Source organism: Pseudonaja textilis, chromosome 9 (assembly GCF_049901715.1).
Source record: "Pseudonaja textilis isolate UNSWEBS1 chromosome 9, rPseTex1.2, whole genome shotgun sequence".
NCBI lineage: Eukaryota > Metazoa > Chordata > Lepidosauria > Squamata > Elapidae > Pseudonaja > Pseudonaja textilis.
Window position 1 is genome coordinate 25688057 of NC_141998.1, and position 26139 is coordinate 25714195.

General features: G+C 43.6%; 1 long non-coding RNA gene across 1 annotated transcript; it reads left to right on the forward strand.

Annotated features, from left to right (window-relative positions):
- The first annotated feature begins 4618 nt into the window (after positions 1-4618).
- LOC148125075 (uncharacterized) lies at positions 4619-26139 on the forward strand. The gene is made up of 4 exons (XR_015744699.1): positions 4619-5127; positions 6069-6149; positions 8707-9056; positions 24397-26139. It is a non-coding gene; the product is annotated as an uncharacterized LOC148125075 (long non-coding RNA).

Consider the following 26139-nt stretch of genomic DNA (forward strand, 5'->3'; position numbering starts at 1 on the left):
TTTGTTTTAAACATCCACAATCTAAAGAAGGGGGAAAAAAAAGATAGAACACAGTTAGCTCTGAGCACAATGGCTATAGAGAGAGCTGTCCACCTTGACACCAGTTGAAACACAAATTGGAGCAAAATGGCTGGGATAGGAAGAGTAAAACCCTAGCCACTTGTTTTGCACAAATATGGCGGGCCCTGGCCCGACTTGGAGAAGTCAGATGTTCCCAGATCATACGAGAAATGTCCAGATATCCCATGTAGGAGCTAGAAGAACTTCTGGTTGGTATTGGATATGTGAAGGTGAGAATCAAGTATATCTGGAGGAGCCAAAAGCTGCACTGAATGCAGTAGGAACGGGATACTTAAGAAGTCTGGGTGGAAAAGGGACTTCCGGTGGTGACGTGGGGACGAACAGAGGTACCGAAGTCTGCTTGCGGCGCACGAAACCCGTAGAGAAGCGTGTTAGTGTGGGGAGACTCGAAGTGCAGCGTGGGGGAAGGCAACCCCCCCCCCACATTGAAGAGAGACCCTTTAGATCCCAACAATCAAGAGGCTGTCCTTCATTAATGGCAGCCCCAAAGTCCAGACAACCAGCTGTAGGAGGATGCAAGTGAGTGACAGACTGTGGCGGACAATCGAGAAGAGATCGTGCAAGCGAGATTGCGATTGTTATAGAGTGTGAAAGAAGACTCGTAGATAACAGCAGGGAGCCTGATTGGAGCCTCGAGAAAGTGGCGAGGAAGCAGAGGCAAGATCGAGTGGAAAGTGATGGGGTCACAAGAGACGTCTGGGAGAGGACGAGGATTGTTACGAGTGAACTGAGAAGATCTGGAAAGGCTAGAGAGGCTTGCTTGAACGCTATTTTTTTTTTTTAAAAAAACACTTTAGTATTTGGAGGGGCCAACAACTGCACTGAATGCAGTGGGAACGGGACACTTAACAATTCTGGGTAGTAAAACAAGAAGAGATAGGATCAAGAATGAAAATGTGATAAAGATACGAGTCAGGGACCTGTTCCTAACAAGTAGGCTGATGTGAATAATGGAATAATGGATGGAAACCAAGGAGAGATTCAACCTAGAAACAAGGAGAAACTTTCTGACCGTGAGAACAATCAACCCATGGAACAGCAGAAGTTGTGGGAGCTTCATCACTGGAAGCTCTCAAGAAGAGACTGGACTGCCACCTGCCAGAAATGCAGTAGGGTTTCCTGCTTGGGTGAGTGGGCTGGACTAGATGACCTACAAGGTCCCTTCCACCTCTGTTAGTCTGTTATCTGTGATTAGGTCATAAAGAAAGAACAAATGAGGGCTGATCCACACAAGGAAAAATGAAAGATAGAGAAAGTTACAGTTGGATGGACTTGAAAGAACCTTCAAAACAGAGAGAGGAAAAGGTTTAAAGAAATAAAAAAAGCAGCGTATGAAATAATATAAGGATGTAATCGTAACGGGGGCAATCTGCAAGGATGAACTGCAAGGATAGAACTATGTGGAGAGATACAATGAATGGATTATACAAGTTGTGAGAGAGAAAACCAACTTTTCTTTTCGTTTGTAGAAACAGAGCTTGAAGTTGTGAAGCTCTCTTGTGTCTAAATTTGCATACAGCATTCACTTAATGACGGCACTTGCTATGCAGCTCTTCTAATACATTTTGATTGGCACCACAAAATTATTAATTGCAGTTCCTCTGACAACACACAGCTGAGCAGGACCTTCACCTTAAATTTCTCTGCAGAATGTCAGCTTCGCATTTGTAGAGATTTTGTATCTTCGTCTTTGCTAGGAATATGTTCAAAGCAGAGGTGGTATTCAGCCAGTTCGGACGGGTTCTGTAGAACCAGTAGTGGAAATTTGGAGTGGTTTGGAGAACCGGCTAATTCCTCCTCTGACTGGCCCCACCAAGCCAATCTCTTCTCTGACTCCCACTGAATCTCAGCTGATCGGCTGGGTCTTCTTTGGTTGCCCTGCACAGGAGAACAGAGCTGGAAAGCAGGTTAGTGGGGTGGGGAGGGAAGGGGGATTTTGCAGTATTCTTCCCCTGCCACGCCCACCAAGCCACAGCCACTGATAGCACTAGATGACCTCGCTAGGGCTCACCGCCTTAGAAGAGTGGGGAAAATCCTCAGGGACGACTCACACCCTGGTCAGGCCTTCTTCACTCTCCTGCCATCGGGAAGGAGATGTAGAAGCATAGCCAGCCGCACCAACAGGCTGAAGAACAGTTTCTACCCGTGGGCTGTCAGACTCCTGAATGGCAAATAACTGCATGTCAACATAATAAGATAGACTTGTGGGGCCGGCGCATTGTGCAACAAGGTCACATGGTATAATAAGATTGGGACTGGGTTTGGAATGCCTGTCCTCACTGTGAGTTGTGTTGGGGTGGTGGTGCATGAAGAGAAGAGGCTCAGCCAATCTCGCTGTACACATGTTGCACTCTGACAATAAAGGTAAGAATAACCAAGCCATGCCCACAGAACCAATTGTAAAAAAATTTGACCCCTGGGTTCAAAGTTATGCTGGGAAGGGGAAGAACCCACTCTGAGCAGAGGCTGGGGACATCTGGAGATCGAAGTCCATGCAATCAGGAAAGGTTGCCATAGCCTAATGAAATAAACAGCGATACGGAGTGGATCATCTTCTAATCAGACCGAGGTTCCTTCTGGGCTTGTCTGTTGACTGCCTGCATTTCCAACCATAACAAAGAGAATGAATTTCAATACCAAATGACGGCATAGATCAGGGGCTCTAATAAAGGAAGGATCATCTCCCCTTTGGTGCTTACAGCCTTCAGATGCCAAAGGAAATATCACTTTTCTTTTTAATATCCAGTAGACCCAACATTTAATTGAGTTTGGCACTTGCGCCGTGCCCGAAGCCAAACACCTGGGTTGCCCTCCCTATGAGGCTGTGTTGTTTATGCCCCAGTGATTGAAATAGCTCTTTTTGCTCCAAAAATGTTGATTTCTAAAAGGTCACAGGAGCCCCGTGCTACACGAGGTGAACTTCTTCAGTCGATCTCGGTTTAGGTTACCCATTTAGATTTCATAAGACGAGAAGACACGTTGGAGGCGAGGGAGGCAAGGATCCTTCCTGTACCTGACTTTGGAACTGTAATCATTATAGCCATGAAGGATCAGCTAGGATTTTCCCAGACAGCCTTTCAGGCTGCCTTGGGCCTTCCCTGGGGTAAACTTCTGCATCCAGCTCAGTTCCTAAAATAACATTCCTTTTTAGAAAGGTCATTGGTTCCATCTCAGTCTAAATGCTTCTGGGATCTCATTGCTGTCTCTGTACGACTCCTTCACCCCTGTGATGGAAACCTGCTTGCTTCTCTTATGAAAATCTAGGAATCGTTCCACTAGATCAGGTCAAACTCACCTTAGTCCAGTGGAGTCCTTGCTGCTCTCTGAGCTTAGTGCTTTTCTTGCAGATGTTTCATGATCCAACTAGGTAACATCATCAATGCTAGAAGGGGGTGGGGGTTGCATAGTGGAAGAAGGAGAAGGGGGGAGGAGAAGAGGAGGAGGAGGAAAACGACTGTGAAGTCCTTGGTGCTCTTTGAGCTTGGTGGTTTTCTTGCAGATGTTTCATTACCCAACTGAGTAACGTTATCAGTACTAGGAGGGAATGGGATGCACAGAATGGAAGAGAAAGGAGAATGGATGATAGGGAAGGGAGGAAAAGGGAGGAAGAAGAGGAGAAGGAGGAAGACTCTGGGCTCTCTGGTGCTCCCTGAGCTTGGCTGTTTTCTGGCAGACGTTTCATGACCCAAGTAGATAGCCTCATCCAGTGCTAGAATGGAGGGGGATTTGCTCGTGTTTATATACAATGACTTGGGTTGTCAGGATTGTGGAGCATGTCCTTGGTGGTTCAAATATTCTCTTCTATTGGTGTCATCTGAGTGCACTCAATGTTTTCCACGGAGGACCATGCAATTCCTCCTAGGTGCTCATGAATAGCGCCGGGAAGATGGAGTTGTTTTCATCTTCTGTCATTGATCTTCTCTTCCTCCATCCATAAAACAATGCTGAATTTTCAGGACTCACAACCAGTAGAGAGTCTCCACCCTTGACACCTTTAAGGACTTCTGGACTTCAACGAACTGAATTCCTCAGTCAGGCCGGTTGAAGATTTCTGCTTGTTGATGTCCACAAGTCCTAAAGTTGCCAAAAGTTGGGAGTCTGCTGCAAAACCAAAGGAAGATACAACCTTGACCTTTGGGCTTAGATTTCTAAATATTTCCAGCCATTTCTAGAACGGCAAAGTCATTGTAGTCTTCAAATCCTAAAATCAAACTTTCGTTTTTTGTTTTTTTTTCCAGATTGGAGCTCAACGTCTGGAAATAGTTTCCAAGTGGCAACAAATTCTCCTCTTTCATTAAATCAGCCGATGTTGCCGTCTCGGCCAACTCCATCTCCTTGACCATCCATTGTTCCATGGTGGGAATTATGAGACCTACGTTCTACGAGTGCCTGGGAACATGATTCCTCCTGTGTTACATTTTCTTTAGACCTGCTGTGCCCCCCGCTCCCCCCCTGCAGAATCTAGTCATTTAGCTTGTCCCTTCACCTCCAGCCTCAGGGATGGTTATATTTGTGGTTCTGAACCGTGTGTGTGTGAGAGAGAGACAGCAAGAGACAAAGGTAAACAGGACTCGAGAGCTGGAAGGAGACCTTGCCCTTTCATTCAGAGAACTCCGCTGTAGACAAGGCGGTTTCATTCTGGTTGCAGCCAAAGGGACAGCATTAGATTGTCAAATAATTGCTAGATTGCTGGGAAGGGAAGCCAGGACAGGAGTAGTTGGCATTAAAACGGGCTCCAGCAAGCAACCCTTTCTGGGTCAAAGGCACTTTTTGGAAATGAAGACAAATGACTGACTATTTAGCTGGACTGAAGCCTCGTCTACAGTAAAACATGCAAAACAGAACTAAAAGCTGTGGAGAAGAAGAGCAATCCCAAACACAGTTTTGGGAAGAGCAGCTGGAGATGAAGGGACAAGCTAAATTACAGAGTGGATGAGCCGTGTTGGCGCAGTGGTTAGAAATGCAGCACTGCAGGCTAATTCTGCTGATTGTCAGGAGTTTGATCCTGACCGGCTCGAGGTTGACTCAGCCTTCCATTCTTCTGAGGTTGGTAAAATGAGGACCCAGATTGTTGGGGGGCAAGAGGCTCACTCTGTAAACCTCTTAGAGAGGGCTGTGAAGTACTATGAAGCAATATATAAGTCTAAGTGCTATGGCTATTAGACCTTGGGAAGTAGCCTAAATCTTGGTCAACCAAGATAGCTTGGAACTCCAAGTCCCAGAATTCTTTGCTAGCTTGGTGAAGGGCAAATGGCTTACTCTTGGATGTGTAGACACCGTAGACTCTTTTGAAAGTGGGAACCTGACCAATTTCAGCAAAAGATAGACATTGTAATTTAAGGATAGGTTTCTTTAACTCTTGGAATTTTGCATTCAGTTGGATGTGGTTTGTAGGTGAATGTTATGCAAGATTCGTAATCTGCCAGAGCCTTGTGACTGAAGTGCTCCATGAATGTCATCAGGAAGCCAGGATATCTTGCATGTCAGGACTTTGTGATTGTGGATGAGGTAATTTGGGTCAATCACAATTTGCATCACTTGATTTTCGCCCGATGGCATCACTGATGCTTGTGATCTCATCCTGCTTGACGCCTGATCTGGAACCAAAGCTAATGTCCATTATTTTGCAGATTCTTTGGAAGGACTGTTTCACTTGAGAGATTCCAGAATAAGTCTTTAAAAAGCAATCAAAGCTACTATTATTTTGCAGACTCTTTAGAAGGACTGTTTCGTGATAAGTTCCAGAATTAATCTAAAGAAATCCAACAGCTCAATTTGATTTGGAAGTTGACTGATTCCAATGCTTGCTTCTATTCCCAGCCCAATTGTGAAGCCAATCAAATTCTGCCATACTCTCACATACTTTGCAGGGAGCAGAAAAATTTCCTTCATCCCCTTTCTAGACCTGCTCCTTCAGCCTTCATCTATGGGTCTCTTTGTCTACTGCTCAACCTTGGGCCTGAATCTTTTCTTTCTTCCATTTTTAGCCTGACTTAAAATGGAGTTGTTTGCAGCCATAGTAAGAAGTCTCTTCTTCTCATCCTTACATCGAACACAACTTGATGCAGGTAATTAATTTCTTTCCAGGGTCATGAGAATGTTGCTAACATTACATCAAGTAAAGGAAGGGAAAAAATTTTTTTTGAAGTCAACAGCAAGTTGAGGAAGTGGATTTCAATCTAACATGGACTGAAATCACAGGTAAGATACTAACAGAAAAGAATAGCTGTAGCCTAGCGTTAAACTGAATACTGACGGGACAAGAGACCTGTTTTAGGAGCAGCTCTCCTGTCTTTATTAAACAGCAAAATCTGTATTTTTGCTCGGGTGAGAAGAGTCTAATGTAGAAATATCTTCTTCAAGAGCTTACGGCGAGAGTTTGCAACATCAGCGTTTGCCTCTTACGTGCTTTTCCTGATCTGTTTATAAAAATGCACTACCATCATCAACACAGACATTTAATTTTCTTGCTCTGCTGAGATCAGTGAACTGTTTGAAGGAGAAGAAAAAGAAAGAAAGAAACAGAGCTGCTTAGCGGGAGAAACCAAAGGATGGATTTATAGTTAGCTTATTTGCGATCTGCCAGGGGAAAAAAAAAGCCTGGCTGTGAATGTCCCACCTAGAAACCAAAGTGGATGAAATTTTGCCTTCTCTTGCAGTGGGTGCATCAGCCCCCTTAAAAACATGGGAGCTTTCCCACATTTTCTAGGGGGGATTCATTGAGTGGACAGGGATTCTTGCCCTCTTTTGTATCCCAAATTAGCCTTGTTGCTAACTGGAGGCTTCTACAGGCTTCTGCGGGATTTTATTTTTCACGTTCTGTGCAACTGTGATGCAGACCTAGCTTCAGAGCCTGGAAAAGCCTAGGTAGATCCTTCAGGGTAGATATAACCTGATCAGATGGGAATGTTTCGGTTAAACACAATTCTCCTTCTCCTTCTCCTTCTCCTTCTCCTTCTCCTTCTCCTTCTCCTTCTCCTTCTCCTTCTCCTTCTCCTTCTCCTTCTCCTTCTCCTTCTCCTTCTCCTTCTCCTTCTCCTTCTCCTTCTCCTTCTCCTTCTTCTTCTTCTTCTTCTTCTTCTTCTTCTTCTTCTTCTTCTTCTTCTTCTTCTTCTTCTTCTTCTTTTTCCCCTCCCTCTCCACTCCCCTCCCCTCCTCCTCCTTCTTCTGCCATAACCACACAGTCTTCCTCCTCCTCCTCCTCCTCCTTCCCCTTCTTCTCCTCCTTCCTCCTCCTTCTCCTCCTCCTCTTCCTTCCTTCCTTCTTCCTTCCTTCCTTCCTTCCTTCCTTCCTTCCTTCCTTCCTTCCTTCTTCCTCCTCCTCCTCCTCCTCCTCCTCCTTCTCCTCCTCCTCCTCCTCCTCATCATCATCATCATCATATTTTTATTGTGCTTTTTTCACCTTTACATACCTCAATCACATCTTTAACAGTACTGTGGCATCATAGTTACAAATATGGATCTTTATAATTTCTATTCGTTTATATACATTTATATGCGTTTTTCTTATCTTACTATTCTTAGTCCTACTATTTACCCATTCATACCATTTATCCCACACTGCATGGTACTCTGACTCTTCCTTTGCCTTTTAATTCTAGATACAATCCTTCTTCTTGATGGCCTGATCAGTCCTTCACCTGGGTCGCTAGTCTTGGTCTGACCACTCCTTCTTCTCCGGGGCCCCTTATCTTAAGTTTGGCTTCTTCTCTATATTCCAATCCCATTTCTCTGCCAGGTTCCTGAAAGTAAAAGCAGCTCTAGAAATGTTGATAGACTGAAATCAAGGGAAGGGAGATCCAGTTTGAATATCAGACAAGTTTAATGAATGTCTCCACTGCTTGGGGATTGGATTAGATGACCTAATACCTTCTAAGGTCATTCATTTAATGATGGATAATTATTGTGCCTGTTGCTAGGCACAGCCAGTGAATGTGTTGAAAAGTTCAACCAAGGCTTCTCTGTGATGTTGACTTCTTCAGCAGGCAATCTTCTGTTACACTTAGAAACCCTTCAGTAAAGAAACACCCCAAATTGCTTTTGGCCTCTTAAACACTATTAACTCCATGATGGCATACACACTTCCATGGACAATTATTAAAGTATGATCTGTAGTAAGGTGCATATTAACTCATGAATGAATGTGACTATGGGTGTGTAGATTAAACAATCGGGTCAGAAGAAGATGAAAAGCAGAATATCCAATCCGTGATAATTACATTATAAATAATGGTCATTCACAGAAGAGTTGTGTGTTGCATATTTTTTGCTGATTACACGCTACCAATATATTAAGTGCATTGTATTAATACAATTAATCTCGTGTGTGGATATTATACGATGAAACAAACGCTTGTCAGCAGAGTTAATTCTAATACACACACAAACCTGTTTGGTAGCAAATTGTTCCCTCCCGTAGCTCTCCCTGTCAAGCAATTAACAACACCATTAAAAGCAAAGGCGTTTTCCCCGCACTAAAATTAATGGCAAGTGCAAATTAAAAAGGAGAAGGTTCACTAATATTCCCAGCCCTGGGCAAAGTAAGGGCTTTTATTATATTTTTAATTTCTCAATTGTCTCTCTCTCTCTCATTTTCTCTATCTGGTCTCTGGTGTGGGACAATAGGAAAGGATCTCTTTGTGTCTGTCTGACAATGGAGCTGTGGAGAGGTAATCCAACGGAATTTCTAGGGCCAGGCTGAAAAATTGTGATTATTTTTCCCTACTGGCTAAGTAGAGCGTTGGCTGCCAACCTTTCTCTCAAAGGTTGTCTGTCCCAGGCAATGAAGAGATGGTAGTTCCATGAGTGCATCGCCAGTCGAACCTTGTGAGATGCCATCTTCATTGGAGCTTCCTCAGGCTAACCCCACCAACAGAAATCTCTTTCCACCACCTTCATCCCCCCCTGCCTCACAAGAAACCAACTCAAAAGGACTCTCGGGAGAAAGTGGAAAGAAATTCCCAAGAATGTTGAAGGTGAGACAGGAAGCTAGAAGCCTCTTTCACAATGGAAGGAAACCTCTGAGAAATTACGCGGGAGAGCTTGGCTCAACTGTGGGATGAGATATTCCATTAGGCCTCTTGTCTCCTGGATCATTAAGTTGAGAGAAGGGCAGAGAAAAAAATATCCTGTCAGGACAATTGCCGCCGACCTTGGGATGGATTCTCATGGCCCCAGGGAACGTGACCTCTGTCCTTTAGGTAATTGGACTCATTATGCTATCCTGGCCTTCACATTGGGAAACTTTCATTGCATGTAATTTACTATCAATACCCAAACTGTGACATTCCCAACCATCCATCCATCCATCCCATTCCATCCCATCCCATCTGGTTTTTTCTTCTCTGCTTCCAGTTGTCTCTTTGTGCTGCCTTTTGGCCCTGAAGATGAGCAGTAAAATAGGGTGGTTTGCACTGTGGGAAAACCACAGAATTTTGACATTTTTAGAGGTCAACAAAAAAAAACCCTGGTCAACAATCACTCTTGTCACATCAATATTGCTGCTTAGGTAAAGTGTCTCCTTGCAGGTTCTGATGATGGGGCTACTTCTCCAAAGTCCAAATTCTGTCTACCAAGAAACAGAAGACAAAACTTGGCAATTATATCTTATTTTTTTTAAAAAAAACTAGCTTATTTTTAAAATGTTATTTGTCCATGAGAGCTGATGACTCTTGGAATATTGTTACGAAACTATGTGATTGAGCTTAGTTTTGGGGGAGAAAAATAAGAGGGAAAAATTGTGCCTCTGCCTACCAGCATCCATCAGTATTCATCTAGCTAGCATCCTGTCAGTGTGTGAGAGAGTTGAGGGCTGTTTGGAAAGTGAAACAGTATTTGCTGTGTGAGCAAGAGACAGCAAGGAGCCTGGGCGTGGCTTAGCTCAACTGTTCTGTACTAAAGCTGCTTGGTGCTGGGAAAATGAAACTCCTCTCCTCTGCTTGAGTTTTGCATTTGGAAGAGATTTCTTTTCAGGTGGGGAGGGGGAATGCAACTCCTTAGCATCAGATAATAATAATAATAATAATAATAATAATAATAATAATAATAATAATAATAATAGTAATATAGGAAATACCAATGCTCTGATGGTCATTTCGAAAAGTCCTTTCTTAGTGAGCCCCTAGAAGCCAAGAGGAAGATACGTGCCAAATTTCAAGTTTGTAGACTTTATGTTTCTGGAGATTTCACGATGATGCATGAGTGGTATTTTGCTTTTATATATATATCAGTTTATGATATATATGATATCATAAACTTTCAGTTTATGAACTATCCACCAGTGGATTGTCTTTTGGGATGACTTGTATTGTTTTGAGTTACTTCTGGTCAAGGACCACCGTGACCCAGCTCATCTCAGTGCTTCAAAAGAAAACCGCGGATGGCTTGGAGAACATGAGTTGGACATCGAGTGCAGCAGGGAGACGAATTAATCCAATGTGAACCATGTCTTCCAGCTCCAGCGAAACCATTGCGCTGCCCTCCCCTCGATACGCCCTGGCTAGATCACACCGTGACCTGGCACGTTTTGTTTCAGAGAGGGGAGAGGAGCCCAGCTTCCAACACGACCTTTGGAGATTAGAAACATTTGTTTGGCACATCATTTGGCTGCACAAAGGAGGCCTGACAGCTTCATTATGGAGTTTTACAAACTCTTACTCCGTATTGAAATCCCATCGTGGCTTAATTTCGCCTTTCCTCCAAGCTTTCTTTTGTGGCTTTGTTGTGTAGTTGGGGGGAGAGAAAGCCAGGAAGAAGAAGGAGGAGGCGGGTGGAATGAACTTGACTCAAAGCTGTGATTGTCAAGCCTCGTTGTGTGTCGCGTGTGCGAAGGAGATATGCTAAGTACACAGACAAGTAAGATTGCAGCCTCTGCTGTGTGTCATAACTCACTTCTCTTATAGTCTGGGCTTTACATCATCCTTGGGGGAAGAGGCTTTTTCTACAAAAGCCAACCCACAAATCAAATGCCAATAAATTACACAGCCGTAGCTACACAAATGCTGTCCTCTCAGACACATCTCCAGTTCAACACAGAAGTAAATACAACTTCTGGCTTGGCCCCAAAGGAGAGAGGGTTGGGCGCATCTTTTTCCGCCCAGCTGTAAGATGATGGGAAGGGGGAAAAACAAGAAAGAAAGTAAATGCTTTCCAAGGGCCAACAAGAGTCATGAAGGTTCTCCTTCTTGCTCTCTTTCCAAGGAGTTGTCATCCAAATGGGTTTCGTTAAAAAGCTGATTGCTGGGAGGAAGGGCGAAAATGGAAGTTTCAGCTAAGTTAGCTTGATTTGAGCATCGGTGAACTTGCTTCTATTTTTACCTGTGAATTTTCTGAGCTAGACACTTGGATAATAGCTGCTCATCAATGCTCTGAAATGAGATAATTTGCACAAGGCAAAAGAAGAATGGTCCTTTTTAAAAAAGTTTCTATGGCCATCAGTGGAACAGGCAATGCAGCCACGGAGAAACATTAACTGGGGAGGTCTAAGCAGTTGAGGAAGGAAGGTTGATCAAGAACATTTTTTTGTGAATCAGCCTCTTTTGCAAGTAATATTTCATCCAGGTAGAAGGAAAGAGAAGAAGAGGAGGACCAGCAGAAGGTGGGATGGGCTCAGTTACCAGTAGTCATGGTGACATCATTTGAACACCTGAATGACCAGGTTGGAGACAGATTGTCACAGAGAAAATCTGTCTATGAGGTCACTAGGAATCAGCAACTTGATGGCACATCGTCTATTGATCCATCAATCCATTGATCCATCCATTGACTGATCCATCCATCCATCCATCTGCCCATCTACCCACCCCTCCACCTGCCCATTAGTCTATCCATCCATCCATCCATCCATCCATCCATCCATCCATCCATCCATCCATCCATCGATTTGTCCATCCACCCAGATTTTTTTCCATCTTCAAGATCAGATACCTGTTTGTGTAGCTTACTTTGTTCCATGCTGTCACATCCAACTCATTTAGAAGACTCGTGGTATATGCCTCAACCTGTCCTCCTAGCTTTTCATTTCAAAAACTTCAGCTTTAACTGGCGAGAAGGGCTTCAAAGTTCAGTTGAGTCAATACATAGGTAGATTTTCTCCTTCTCTAAGCGGGAGACTGGAGCAGCTGGGTGTCCTTGAAAAGCCATGAGGCTGTGGAGACCATACCCTCTAGTAGAAAATTCCTTCACCAAGGAGGAGCTGAGGGTGGTGCTAGGAAACCATGAACTAGCGTTGAACTTTCTCGAGATGGTAAAGGAATTTGCAGACAGGAAATTAAGTGCTTCTAAAAAGGCTTTCTCCAAGTTCAGATGAATTATTAATTTTAAAACTTTGTTTCTGGTAGATCTGATTTATGAACCTAACCTTCCTCCTTCACAACCCAACACTACAGCAACTGAAGCCCACAACTGCGGTGCCATCAGTTGGAAAAAGCAGACAGCTTTCCTAGCACCTTCCGAGGTGTCAGGAAGACTCAACTTATCAGCCTCTGCTTATTTTTTATTTTATTTCTTGAACTCAGCCAAGATCCTGCCAGCGCTCAGTCCTTTCAACTTAAGGGCCCAAAGTACCCAGAATGTCAAAAAACATAAATCTTAAATCAATCTACAGAAGAATGTTCCAGGCATCCTGTACCGTAACTCGAGGTTCTGCTACTTTGTCATGCTTCTGTCTTCGGTGTGACCCTCGTTTTAATGGAGGTCAGGTTTATTAACCTGCAGAAATGAGAAACAAAGAGAAAGACACCAAACCTACAGAAGCTACCCAATAACTTCATGGTAAAGTTCAGTGGAGATTTAAGTCTTTTATTTATTTATTAGTTCACTCCAGCAGCTACCCAACTCCATAGTGACTCTGGGAGAGTTACAGATAAAAATTAAAAGTCAACAAAAGACATCGAGAGGCTAAAAAAAGCAGACAGCTCGGTTCAAAGATTTCCTCTGGTAGTAGTTTAGACTTTCTGCTTGAAATGGGCTTTTTTGGGGGACCCCCAAAACCTGGGCTCACAGGTAATAACCTTTTTCTTTCTGGCAAGACATTTTGGGACCTAATTGGATGACATTTGCTGGAGGAGAACCATGTTAGTTTATGACAGCCAAAAATCAGAAGCTCACACAGAAAGCTGATGGTTTTTATTATTATTATTATTATTATTTTTTCTTAGCCTGAAAAGGGGCTGGAGATGATTCTTCAGGTGTCTCTAAAGGAGAATATTTGCAGCTCAGGATTGAGATATGGGCTCCTTGGTGCTCTTTGAGCTTGGTTTTCTTGCAGACATTTCATCAATGAACTAGATAGCAACATCAGTGCTAGAAGGCCTAAGGACTTACCCTAGTTACCTAATGAAACGAAACATCTGCAAGCAAACCACCAAGCTTGGAGAGCAACAAGGAGCCCTCACATCTTCACTTGGTCTAGGGTATAAATGGTATAGGGCTTCCTGCTTGAGCAAGAGGTTGGACTAGATGACCTCAAAGGTGTATTCCAACTCTTGTCACTCTGTTTAAACTTCTCTAAACAGCCATGTTGTTCCCTTCTCCCCATTCCATGAAGGATTAAATCCCAAACCATTTTCCCGCTTTGTGCATTTTTAGGGTCTCCGGTGAGTTGCTCTCTCTCTTTTCATCCCGTGGCAATTTCTTTCTATCCTGGTTTATGTTTAGCTCACTTAAAATCACGGAATGACACTTGAGCAAGTCAGCCTTCAAGATATAATGTGAGAAGTTTGCCCAAGATTGAAGGCCACGATCTCAAATGACTATTATTTGTCAGGAAATTGTTAACAACCCCCGAGCAATTTCCCTCTCAGGTAAGAGAGCAGGTGACGGGTGACAGCAGGTAGGACAGCACATCAAACCTGGGGGAACAACAACCAGGTGGAGAAGGAGTTGCTCTTCTCTTAGCAACTCAGAGAATTCTCCTCCCAATCCATGATTTCCTTGGAGAGACGCCACATCTCTGTTTGACATGGAGGGGATCTTGATATCAGTGGGCAAAATTCTCTTGAGTTTTCTAGTCTGGTGAAATTTGGCCAGTTTGAGACCTTCCAAGAGAATCTATTAAATCCTGCCAAGATTTTTGTATACAGAGTTGTTTAAAAAGAAGTCAAAACCAGAAAGCACCTAACACAACCCTTCAGCACAAATTTACTTGAAATGAGGCAGGGTGTTTGCAAAATTCGTCCACTTTTGCCCCGCAGAAAAAGCGACATTATTAGTTGATTTACAATGATATTTGGAGTCAGTAAATTTTCTCTTCCTGCGTGGAGATTCGGATTCAACCTTCAGGATTATCCAATTCTTCAGGATTATTCAATTTAAAATGTAGAACTGATTTGTGGTTGGTCCATTTCTGCCCTGAAGATATATGGTGGAGGACTGTTGGCCTTGAAATAGCTCCTGCTACATTCAGGCTGTGCTCCAAATTGTAGTCTCAGGTGAATCTCGGTTTGAAAAATGCACATTGCTTTTCAATTCCTCAGCAATCTCATATTTGCAACTTTACAAGAGAAAAGGTTCTTACTTGACAGCTGCTGGAAATCCTATTTGATGCTGTTAACATCTGTCTTTCTTCCCAAACCCTGGGAATAGCCAAGAATATAAGAAGCTATAAGAGGTCTAGCATTTATTCTAGGAAATCTACGAAAAGGTGGTGGAGAATCTTCAAGCGGTAACTTGAATGATTGTGCTACAGCCAGGGGTGGGATTCAATTTTTAAAAAAACAGGTTCTGTGGGCGTGGCTTAGTTGGTGGGTGTGGCTTGGTGATAATGTGACTAGCTAGGTGTGGCCAACTCAACATCACTCACATCGAGGCACGCATCTCCTCACCTGGCCTCTCGTGACTATGGGGATGCTGCAATAGTCATAGTATGAAAAATGGTCATAAGTCACTTTTTCCAGTGCCATTGTAACTTTGAATGGTCACTCCATACAAGCAAAGTACCAGCAAAGGAGGGGAAAAAAACTCCAGAGAGGTTCCTGAGACAGGAAGTCTAGTCTTGCCAAGAATGTAATAAGGGTTAACGGAGAGGCAGTTTCTGTAAGCTACACCAGAATGTTTCCTTCCTGCCTTCCTTACAGGATTAGGCCAGTAATTTCTTCTAACAACCAGTTCTCCAAACTGCTTAGAATGTTAACAACCGGTTCTAGTGAATAGGTGCGAACCGGTAGAATCCCACCCCTGGCTACAACATTCCTGGTTTATTAGTTAAGACAGTGTTTCTCAACACTGGCAACTCTAAGGTATGTGGACTCCCAGAATTCCCCAGACATCCAAGGCATGAAAAAAGGCTGGGGGACTTTGGGTCAATCACCAGGAGACGGTGAGTTCTAGTCCCATCTGAAGCATGAAAGCTGGTAGGCTGATTTTGAGCCAATCACCAAGAGAGGGTGAGTTCTAGTCCTGCCTTAGGCATGAAAGCTGACTGGGTGACTTTAAGCCAGTCAGTTTCTCTCACCCCAACCCACCTGATAGGGTTGTTGTCATGGGGAAAATAGGAGCGGGGGAGAAATATTAGGAATGTTTGCTCTATCTTGGGTTACTTATCAAGTAATAAAGGTGGGATAAATATCCAATAAATAATAAATTCAGGGATTTGACCCCATTCTAAGATAAAATTGTGGAGGGGATGCCTAAATTCTCCCCCACCCCCATTTCAGAGGTCAGGACATCGCAAAGGCCTCCCAAGAAGAATTGCAATTATGCACAGTTGGCGGGAAGGCACATTCCTTGGAGGAGGTGGGCGGCATTTTAGGAAGCAAGCTAACCTAAATATATATATTTAAATATATTGTTCTGGGAATCTGGAAACTTTTTCAAGCCACGTAAAGGCACGAAAAGCACAATATTATTTGTGGGGAAGGGAATGTGTGTGGAAGAAGATAGTTTACATACCAAGGGAAAATTGCCATTCTGTTTTTTTTTTTTCCAGAATAAACCTGAGGAATAATGGAGGCGAATGTCTCCGAATAGATTGTATATTGACACAATGGAAGAATCGTCTCTTCTCCTTTGCCACCCTTTATTTTTCATTCAATCAAGAATGTCTGGTTTCAAGACCAGATGATTTCAAAGCTTCCTTTGCATTAAAAATAGCCCGGTTCTTCGGAGAATGATGGACTTTCTGGTGCAATTAGCGGGCCATTTTAAGAACAGCCTGCTGGATGAGATGGGCGAGGAATATATTCTGCTTATATTCATAGTTTCAGCATCTGAAAGTTAGCGAGGGAAAAGATATACACGTTTGTCTCTTTTGCAGAGGTGGGAGCATGAAATTCCACGTTGAGCAAATTCACAGACCTAGATCCTGGCTGTTGCGATTTGAATGTAGTGTTAATAAAACATTTCTACCGCTCTCCACAAATAATTGTATTCATAGCCAAAAAAACACACACCCGCCACAAGGCGGAGAGATTGAAAAACTGGTAACCCTCTTTTAGCGATTAGGATGAATGCAGTCAAACAAGCCCTTTTCTGGGTTATGCTGGGAGCCAAGTACCTCTAATTTCAAGGGTGTGTTTATATGATGATAAGTGCTTTAGCAATCCTAACGCCTGCAGGCTCTCCTTCTACCGAGGCTTCTGAACACCCACAAGAGGTCCAAGTCGCTCCGGGCTCTGCTCGTGGCTGAAGTAATTGACATCTCCTTCTGGTTCTCCAACTTGAGCTACACCGGAGCTTTCCAAGGTGCTACTGGTTTCTCTGGAGCCTTTTTTATAGAGAGAAAAATGTCTTCTGCTCAGCTTGTTTCACCTAACCCTGCTTACGTGGACTTGATTTTTCCCTTGGACGAACCTGGAGTTCTGCCAAGCCTCCCCTACTTCTCCTGGAACAGCTACTAGCATCGAATTAGGGGTAGCACCCTCTACATCACGTGGAAGGGTTTTCCTATAGTGTGGTCAGAAGAAGAGAAGAGAGACTGGCTCTCAAGAAAGCTTTGGTCAGATGAAGTAGGGTGGCTTGGCTTTAGAGGAATAAAAGGCTTATGTCATTTAAAATATTCACCTCTTTTGGACTTACCGTTGATTGATTGTGGGGCTCTTGGCGTTCTTGTGAGTTTTGGTGGTTTTCCTGCAGACATTTCATTACCCAGCTAGGGAACACCATCAGTTCTCTAATGTACACATAATGAAACATCTGCAAGAAAACCACCAAGCTCAGAGAGACCCAAGGATCCCACAGACTTCCTCCTCCTCCTGCTCCTCCTCTACTCCACAACCCCTCTCACTTCTAGCAGTGAGGATGTTACTTAGTTGAGTCATGAAATGTTTGCAAGAAAACCACCAAGGTCGGAGACACCCTGGACCCTGCAGTCCCTTCTTCTCCTTCTCCTTCTCCTTCTCCTTCTCTTTCTCCTTCTCCTTCTTCTTCCTCCTCCTCCTCCTCCTCCTCCTCCTCCTCCTCCTCCTCCTCCACCACCACCACCACCACCTTCCTCCCCCTCCTCCTCTGCACACCCCACTCCCTTCTCACTGTTGCCTAGTTTGGTAACCCTAACCCTAAAAACCAGGGGGTTGCAACTTACAGGTCGTCTCCTGGGGGAAAAAAAACGGCTCTTGAAGGTCCACAGGAATGTATCTATGCCATCAGTACAGGGGGCTCCAAACTTTGCAACTTTCAGACTTGTGGACTGCAACTGCCAGCCATGCTGGCTGAGGAATTCTGGGAGTTGAAGTCCACAAGTCTTAAAGTTGCCAAGTTTGGCGTTGCCAAGTTACAGAGGTGGGTGTAGGAGGAAAGATGAAGGGAGGAGGCACCAAATTAATTCCCCCATGATCTGCCACATCCAACCATCCTGTTTTCAAACCTATCTCTAGACAGCCCACCCAGAACCCAATTTTCTTGGACTGAGCTCCTGAATATTGTCTGAAACCTCTTCCTCCCCCCCACCCTCCTTTTCTTCTGCAGTGCTGTGCTGTCTATCCATCCCTGTAGACTTTCAAAAGGCAGACTGGGATGGGGGGTGGTGGACACGCAGCCTCCAATCTCCCCCCCCCTTTCATGTCTCACTCCGTGAAAGAAATCTAGGAAGAAGAGCCAGTGATGTAATGTTCCCCTCCAGGGAAGGAATGTCATTGTAGGAAGTGACAGCCACCTCCCTCCCCATAATTAATAACATCACTTACAGGGAGGAGAGTGTGTGTGTGTGTGTGTCGTGGTGGGGGCTCCTCACCCACAAGAGTGCTAGGAAACAGAGAAAAGGCAGATAATTTGTAATCTGAGAGAAGAGGCACACTTAAGGGGCCACGGCTGAGTTTTCTCATGAAAGGGAATTAAAGAGGCTGCTGAAAATGTGGGCATTTTTTACAGCTTTAATTAGCTCAGGTCACTCCTCTTGTTTTCCTTCTGCTGTTCCTCATCCTTTATTCCTCCCTCCCCTTCCCCGTAAACACACACACACACACACGCGCGCAACAACCAACTGTAACGCTGGCTGGCTGGGTGTGCAATTATGTTGAGCAATTTGCCACCTCGGCGTGGAACAGGCCTCAGAGGCTTCGACAACAGGGGGAAATTGGAGCCTTCAAAATACAAAAGCGTTTGGCTACGGATGGATGGTCTCCGAAAGGGGACGTGAGGTACATTGCCCCATAAAAGTAAAAATTAATATGTCACCGAAAGCCACCGCTAAGAAAAACAGTTTACTGGCCTGGAGACCAAGCTTTGAAAAAGCGCATTATGGATGATGAGTTGGAAATGGGATCTATGCTATACTAGTCCCTACCTTTCTCCATAAATTGCATCCAATTTCTGCCAGTGGGAAAAGATGTGCATTTCCAATAAAAGGGAATCTTTGTAGCTCAGCGTAGAAGCGTGGAGTCCTTAGTGCTCTCTGAGCTTGGCTGTTTCCTTGCAGATGTTTCATGACCCAACTAGGTAACATCATCAGTGCGAGAAGTAAGTGGGATTTTGAAAGGGGGAGGAGGAGGACTATGGGGTCCTTGGTGCTCTCTGAGCTTGGTTGTTTCCTTGCAGATGTTCCATGACCCAACTAGGTGACATCATCAGTGCTAGAAGGGAGTGGGGTTTGTGGAGATGAGGAGGAAGAGGGGGAAGAGGAGGAGGAGAGAACTGTGAGGTTCTTGATGCTCTCTGAGCTTGGCTGTTTTCTTGCAGATGTTTCATGATCTAACTAGGGAACGTCATCATTGCTAGAAGATAGTGGGATTTGCTTTCTTTTTATACACAATGTCTTGCCTTGTCAGTGTAAGTGGGAGTGTAAGTTAACAAGAAAACTGTGAACAACACCACAATCAAGAAAATACTAACTCAAGCAAACAATCAAATAGTGAACAGGAGCATAATAAAGGAATTCCCCAATAGCAGAACATCATCGCTAACAGAGCAAGCAACTTGCATATAAACAGAGACCAAAGCCCACTCCCTGCTAGCACGATGTTACCTAGTTGGGTCATGGAACATCTGCAAGAAAGCAACCAGTCTGAAAGAGCATTGAGGACCCCACAGAAACGCATTTTTTTTTCTGGAGAGTCCTTTACCTCTTATTGATGCTCTGCTATTTTCAACTACGTTGCTGTATTTGCTATACCAGTTTTTTAAAAATGTTGTGTCCTACTTTGGGTCTTTTTAACTGAAGAGGGGAAGATACATATCTCGACTACATCAATGCGTTTGGAGCCACCTCGGCTGACTCTACGAGTCTTCCTCTCCAGCCTCTGCAAACATCAAATTTTAGAAAAGGAAGGGGGAGGAAGCGAGCCGTAATTGCAGAAGAAGGAGGAAGATTAGAGCGGCTGTGCAACTGTGCACATCTGGCACACACAAACTGGAGCCGGCCACTCCAAAGCTTCTTCCCCACCTCCACCCCTGCGTCGGTTCATTGAGGGGGAGGGAAGCCCCCCCCCCCACACACACACCAAGGGCCTGGAGTCCGATTAGTGCTTAAATCTCCAGATTGGAAGATAAGCTCTGACTGGTTTAAGAAGGTGGGGCTTTTGCCAAGAAGGAAAGCCAAAGATTATGCTCCACCTGGAGGATAAAATATGGCCTGAAAGATTGGCTCTGGGTATCAAGAAACTGGGAGATGGTGAAAGGAGGGAGATCCTGGATCTAGTCAGCTGCAGGCAGTGGCTCTCTAAGCACAGACCACCACTTTAATATGCTCCCACTCCCACAGAAACCGTTATGAGCTTCTAATGAGGGTTCAGAAGTTGTAGGTAGTTGATAGAATTGCAGATGTAGCTTCAGAAGTTGTAGGTGCTTCATCCCTGGAGGGTTTTAAGAAAAGACTGTCTGAAATAGTATAGGGTCTCCTGCTTGAGCAAGGGGTTGGACTAGAAGACCTCCAAGGTCCCTTCCATCGTGTCCCCCCCTGGTCCTTCTCTTCCCTAGACTAGCCATGCCCAGTTCCTTCAACTGTTCTTCCTATGTTTTAGCCTGCAGCCTCCTAATCATCTTGGTTGCTCTTCTCTGCACTCTTTCTAGAGTCTCAACATCTTTTTTATAGTGTGGTGATTTATAGTGTTGTTGCTGTTTGGAGTTTTTTCAGGTCAAGGTGACTTTCTTATAAACTTGAAGGAATCACAGCAGATCAGAGAGAAGGAAGGTTGAGAGCCAAGGCTCGCTCCGCCTCTCTTCTGCCTTCCATTTCCTTCTTGTCAGTTTCTCAAATGGAAGATGGCGGCCCCCATATTACTTTGACAAACTTGCTCATCCTGCTGTGACTTTAGCAAATGAACTGAGAACAGAGTTGAAACAGTTTTGTCAGGGGAAAGCAGAGGATGTAAATGAAGTGCTCATCCCCTTTGCTCCTCGCATTATCAGCCGCTAAGAGGGTTGAACTAACGTATCTTCTCTGGTATTTAATTATTCTTGCACCTTCTGACATAAGCAATTGGAGATGACGCAGCCTTCTTTCATTAAGCCCTTCAGATGAGCCAGCGGAAATAAACATTTTAGCATTTGGAGGAGAGGAAAAATAAAATCCACCACAGGCAGATGGAACAGGTTGTTTGTTAAAGTCATCTAGAGATCGCTTGGAGATTATCTACTCACCTAATTGATAGGTATAAGAGGTCCCACTAGTTACTTCTGACCAATAAACACAGTTGGAATTTTGGATATTGTTCAGATTTATACATCACTAACATCTTATGAAGGCCCTTGTCCCATCAGGTGTTCTATAGGAAGGATGGAGATAGCTCAATGAAATGGATCTTATTGTCTGCTATTAATATTTTTAGAGACCAAAATTGTAAGACTTTCTTCATGCTTCTTCATGATGAAGATCAGGAGACTGCCATGGAGCAACCCAACCCTTGAAAGGGGCTCAAGGGTCCAGTTGTCCAGTAGACACCAAGGTTGTATGGAAAGGTCCCACGTTCTCTGTTCTGCTATGGACTTCATTGACCGCCTTGCACTCTCTCTCTTTGGGTTGGCCAATTTTTCAAATGATAGTTAAGATTTTGACTCTTTTTCTGACCAATTGCTGCCTGTGGATACCCCTCTGATGAAACAGATTGCATTTCTGCCGCTAAAAAACAAACTCACAACAAGCAAGTGAATAAACAAAACTACTTTCCAATAGGTAATGGAAAAAGCAACTTCAACATTTTGATGCCTCCAGGGGTGTCTCTGGCAGGAGAGAGGTGGGACTCTGTGCATTTGAACACACCTGGACAGGTCTTTAATCATGCAATCACGGCTGACACCTTGTCATTTTTGACACCCCCTTCCCGATGCCTCTGAATGCTTCATTCTGTTCCAAGCCCTGGCATTTTTTAGGATCCTAAATTCTTCTCCCTCTAGCCGTTTTTTTCTCCTGCCATATCAATCCTTTCTACTTCCGTGAACACAACAATTGAAACGCAACATGTCCAGCACTTAAGAGATTTTTGCTCAATGCAATTCAGCTGAAAGTAGCCGAAAACACAGCCATAGGATGATGATGCTCAGTGCACAGTGCCTTGGCCCCTTGGCCCGCTCCCCGCTGCATTTTGACAAGAGGAGAAGAAATGCTCCTCAAGTGAGAGACAGAATTGTTCTTCCTGTTTGTTCTCTCTTTGTGTCCTGCTGAACATTAAAGTACCTTTCCGGTTCCAACTCTTCTCTCAACTGTTCCTTATAATTGGCTTCAGGAAATCCTTCATCCACAAGACTGCTCAATGCTTCTCAATTGCAGAAGTCCAAGATCTAACTTACTTTTCCGCAGCTTGTTTTAGCTCAGCCTGTTGTAAGGATGGGGTGGGTTTTTTGGATTCAAGAAAAGCAATGAATAGCCAAAGAGCCACATTCTCACAAACTTGCGCTCATTTGATTTTAGGGTTCACATAACTGTGGCGTATTCAGCCCCATCCAATGAGTTTAGACCAGGAACATTTTAGGAACCATCTGTCTCCTCTTTGATTCTGCCCATCTCTGATTTCAATGCTGTTTCATGGGTGCCATTTTGATTTCTCTATTGGCAAATGGCAGCTCAAAATGGAACCTGTTTCTCCATTCAAATCTCAACATCCAGCCATTTTTTCTGTCTTACCAGCTTTCTCTGGTACTATAATGGTTTCCTTTTTAATTGGCTGTTTCATACGTGGGAGATTATTAAAATCATCCCCCCCCACTTGAAGCCATAGAGATTAGATGAATTAAAAGGCAGACTGCTATATCAACCAATCAAAAGGAAGAGGAAAAAGTACAAATATATACGATAAAAATAGCTAATAAATTGTTTAAAGGGAGAACAAGAGCAGACTGACAAATGTGTGTGTCACTGGATGCAATGATGAAAAAGAAGGAAGAGACTGAAAGTAGGGTAGAAATTACGATGCCAGGAAAAGCTAAAAGCAAAATTTGAAAATGTGTCACTGGAGAACAAAAACGAAAATTGATGTGCAGGGATACCTGTTTTGGGTAAGACACGGTTTTGCAATTCTGGGATAGCTTTGCAATTTTGAAAAATTATGTGCATCAAATGTTTTTCAGATTCTCTCTTTAAGATACTTGCAAGATTTCAATGTTTGATCATACAAATCTGTTTTTTAACCCATGTTTTGTCCAATGATATAATACATGGGCAGACCGATTGTATGGACTTTGGTATGTCAAAACACATAGTTTGATGATCTGCCCTTATCGAAACTGACGTGTAAAAAACAGGCATCACATATTTCTGTATCAAAAAAGAATAATCATGATAATCATGGTGCCAATGTTGGACTTTTAAAAATTTCCATCTCGGTTGTATCTCTCTCTCTCTCTCTCTCTATCTATCTATCTATCTATCTATCTATCTATCTATCTATCTATCTATCATCTCTATATATATTTATATGCTCTCTCTCTCTCTGTATGTATGTATGTTTTCAAGTTTTCGTGGGTACTTACATGTATGGTATTCAGCTTTGTTCGGGTATTTTCCCACATCATTATAGTTGTGCTTTTAAAGTTGTAGAAGATGGTGTTTTGATTGCGTTGTACGAGGTGCAATGACAATAAAGTAATCTAAAATCTAAATCTCTATATCTATATCTATCTATCTCTATCTCTATCTCTATCTCTATCTCTATCTCTATCTCTATCTCTATCTCTATCTCTATCTCTATCTCTATCTCTATCTCTATCTATCTATCTATCTATCTATCTATAAAATCAACATTTACATTTCACAAATATGCAACCATCTACTCAGCTGCTGCCACTTTTACTTATGTGCTTCTTTCTAGTGAAAGATTCTCAGATAATGTTAATGGGATTAATTAATGGAAATTAATAAAGGAGAGAACCAATTAAGAACTAAGGAGAAACTTCTTGACAGTTAAAATAATTAATTACTGCCTTCAAAAGTTGTGAGTGCTTCAGAATAGAATGGAATGGAATAACAGAGTTGGACGGGACCTTGGAGGTCTTCTAGTCCAACCCCCTGCTTAGGCAGGAAACCCTACACCATTTCAGACAAATGGTTGTCCAACCTCTTCTTAAAAACCTCCAGTGCTGGAGCATCTACAACTCCTGGAGGCAACTTGTACCACCGATTAATTGTTCTCACTGTCAGGAAATCCCTCCGTAGTTCTAAGGTGCTTCTCTCCTCGATGGCGGAAACTAACCCATTGCTCAGGCGCTTGAGACTCGACAGTCATTTCCTCAGAATGGTATAGAGTCTCCTGGTTGAGCTGGGGGTTCGACTAGAAGATCTCCAAGGTCCCTTCCAACTCTGATATTCTGTCCCGTAGTTTCTTACATAGAATACAGAAAGTGGCTATGGGCAATGGTTCCATCTCGCGCTGTTCCTTCCTGTTGGGTTTTGGTGAGATCATTTTTCACAACCCAGTCTCAGCAAACTCATTTGTTGCTTTTTTTTTTCTCGAGGTGTGAAGCTGCCTTTTTATCAATCATGGCTGTCAGCAGGAGCACCGACACACCCAAATGAGCACAATTCGCTTTTGCGGTGGGTGGGTGTCCCGGATCCCACTTTATCAGAGGTTCATTACCGAAATGCAAAACTCTCTGCGAAGGCAGGATGGAAATCCTCACATGAGTGGATGAGAAAATCTCGGGGCTAACTCAGGGCGGCAATAAAAGCCCCAGCAGGACAAAATGATGGACTTGGCATTCTTCTTCTTGTTATTTTTTTTTTTCCTTTTAAAAAAATAAGCCATTGTTTCCTAACCGGGAGGCGGTTTTGTTTTTAGCTTTTTTAATCAACTGACTCTCCAAAATGGAGTTAAAAGAAATCAAAACACCAACCAAAGGATGCTGTGACTGTGTGGAGATCGATCAGGAATATTATCTCACAAGCTTTTGTAGTTCAATGCCTTCTCGCTCTCCTTTTTTTTTCCTTTCAAAGCTGGCTTTGATCAACACAACTGGTTGCCATCATACAAAGGGCTTATTTCTAAGTTGCCATGAGATAGTTTGTTGTACTGCAAAAAACCAGCTTGAGAAATATTTAAAAAGTGGGGATTTGTGTCCTTGAGCCCTTTTCTGGAAACCAAGTGTTGTGATTTCGGCACCTTTATCAAAAAGCCCATGTTTTCATGTGAAAACAAATATATCAATAAGCCCGGCTTTTTTGGCTTAGCGTGGAATGAAGGAACATGCAAACTTTAAAGCTGCTTAGGAGGAGCCGTTATCTGGAAATGGAGGCCTCTGTTCAGAAAGCAAAGTGGCATCAAAGCTTGTTTTGCAGTGGCGTGTTCAGACAAGCGGGGATTGCTTTGCTCCCGAGTTCCTAGTCACAACTCCCCAAAGCTGCAACGTTGCTCAAAGAACTCGGAGAAATGGGACTCCCTCCTCTTTTATCTTCTTCCGATATCCATATTCAACTTTTCTGGTGTTTCTGGGTTGAGTTGAGTCCCTCCTTTCGGCAGAAAAATGTCGGTGCTGAGTGATGCGCCGGGATAATAGAGATGCCTGTGTCAGTTCGGCTAAAAATCTGTGATGTTTGAAGTTCGATTCGGGAAAGACGACCAATGAGATGCTTCTGCCGAAATGTGCTTTGAGAAGGCAAGGTTGGATGGAGGGAAGGAAGGGAGGGAGGGAGGAGAGCTGGCGGAACAACTAGCTTTGATAAATGTTTAATACACGAGCAGAGAGATTGTGCAGAAGGGGAGGCTCGTGGCTGTTTGGGTCTGTTGGGTCTTTGCAAAAGAGTTCTGACAGTTTTCTGGGCGCCTCCCAGGGTCCAGAGTCTGAGAGGGAGAGTCTGAGCTGCATGGCCCAGATAATTCCCACGCTTTAAAATGGTAAGCGAGAGGCAGCATGAAATAAGACAAACAGCGTGAAAATAAAGGGAAGTGAGACCGGTGTTCCTTTTTGAATAAATAAGGGAGGGATGGTAGTATTGGGAAGGGCTGAGTGGGGGTCATGAGCCAGTCTGGAAACACCCCAAAATCCACGTGTGCTTTTTTTTTTACACCCTCTCTGTTTTACAATCCTGTAATCCCTTAATTCAGGGTAGAGTTGGAGCAACTGGATGGAATTGAGAATTTACTGGCCAGATGCCTTCCCTGACACCACGCGGAGTTCACAGGCCAGGACAAAAATCAAATTTTTTATTTGGTTTCGTTTTCTGTTAAAATAAATCCGTGATTCTACTGTGGCCATGCCCGC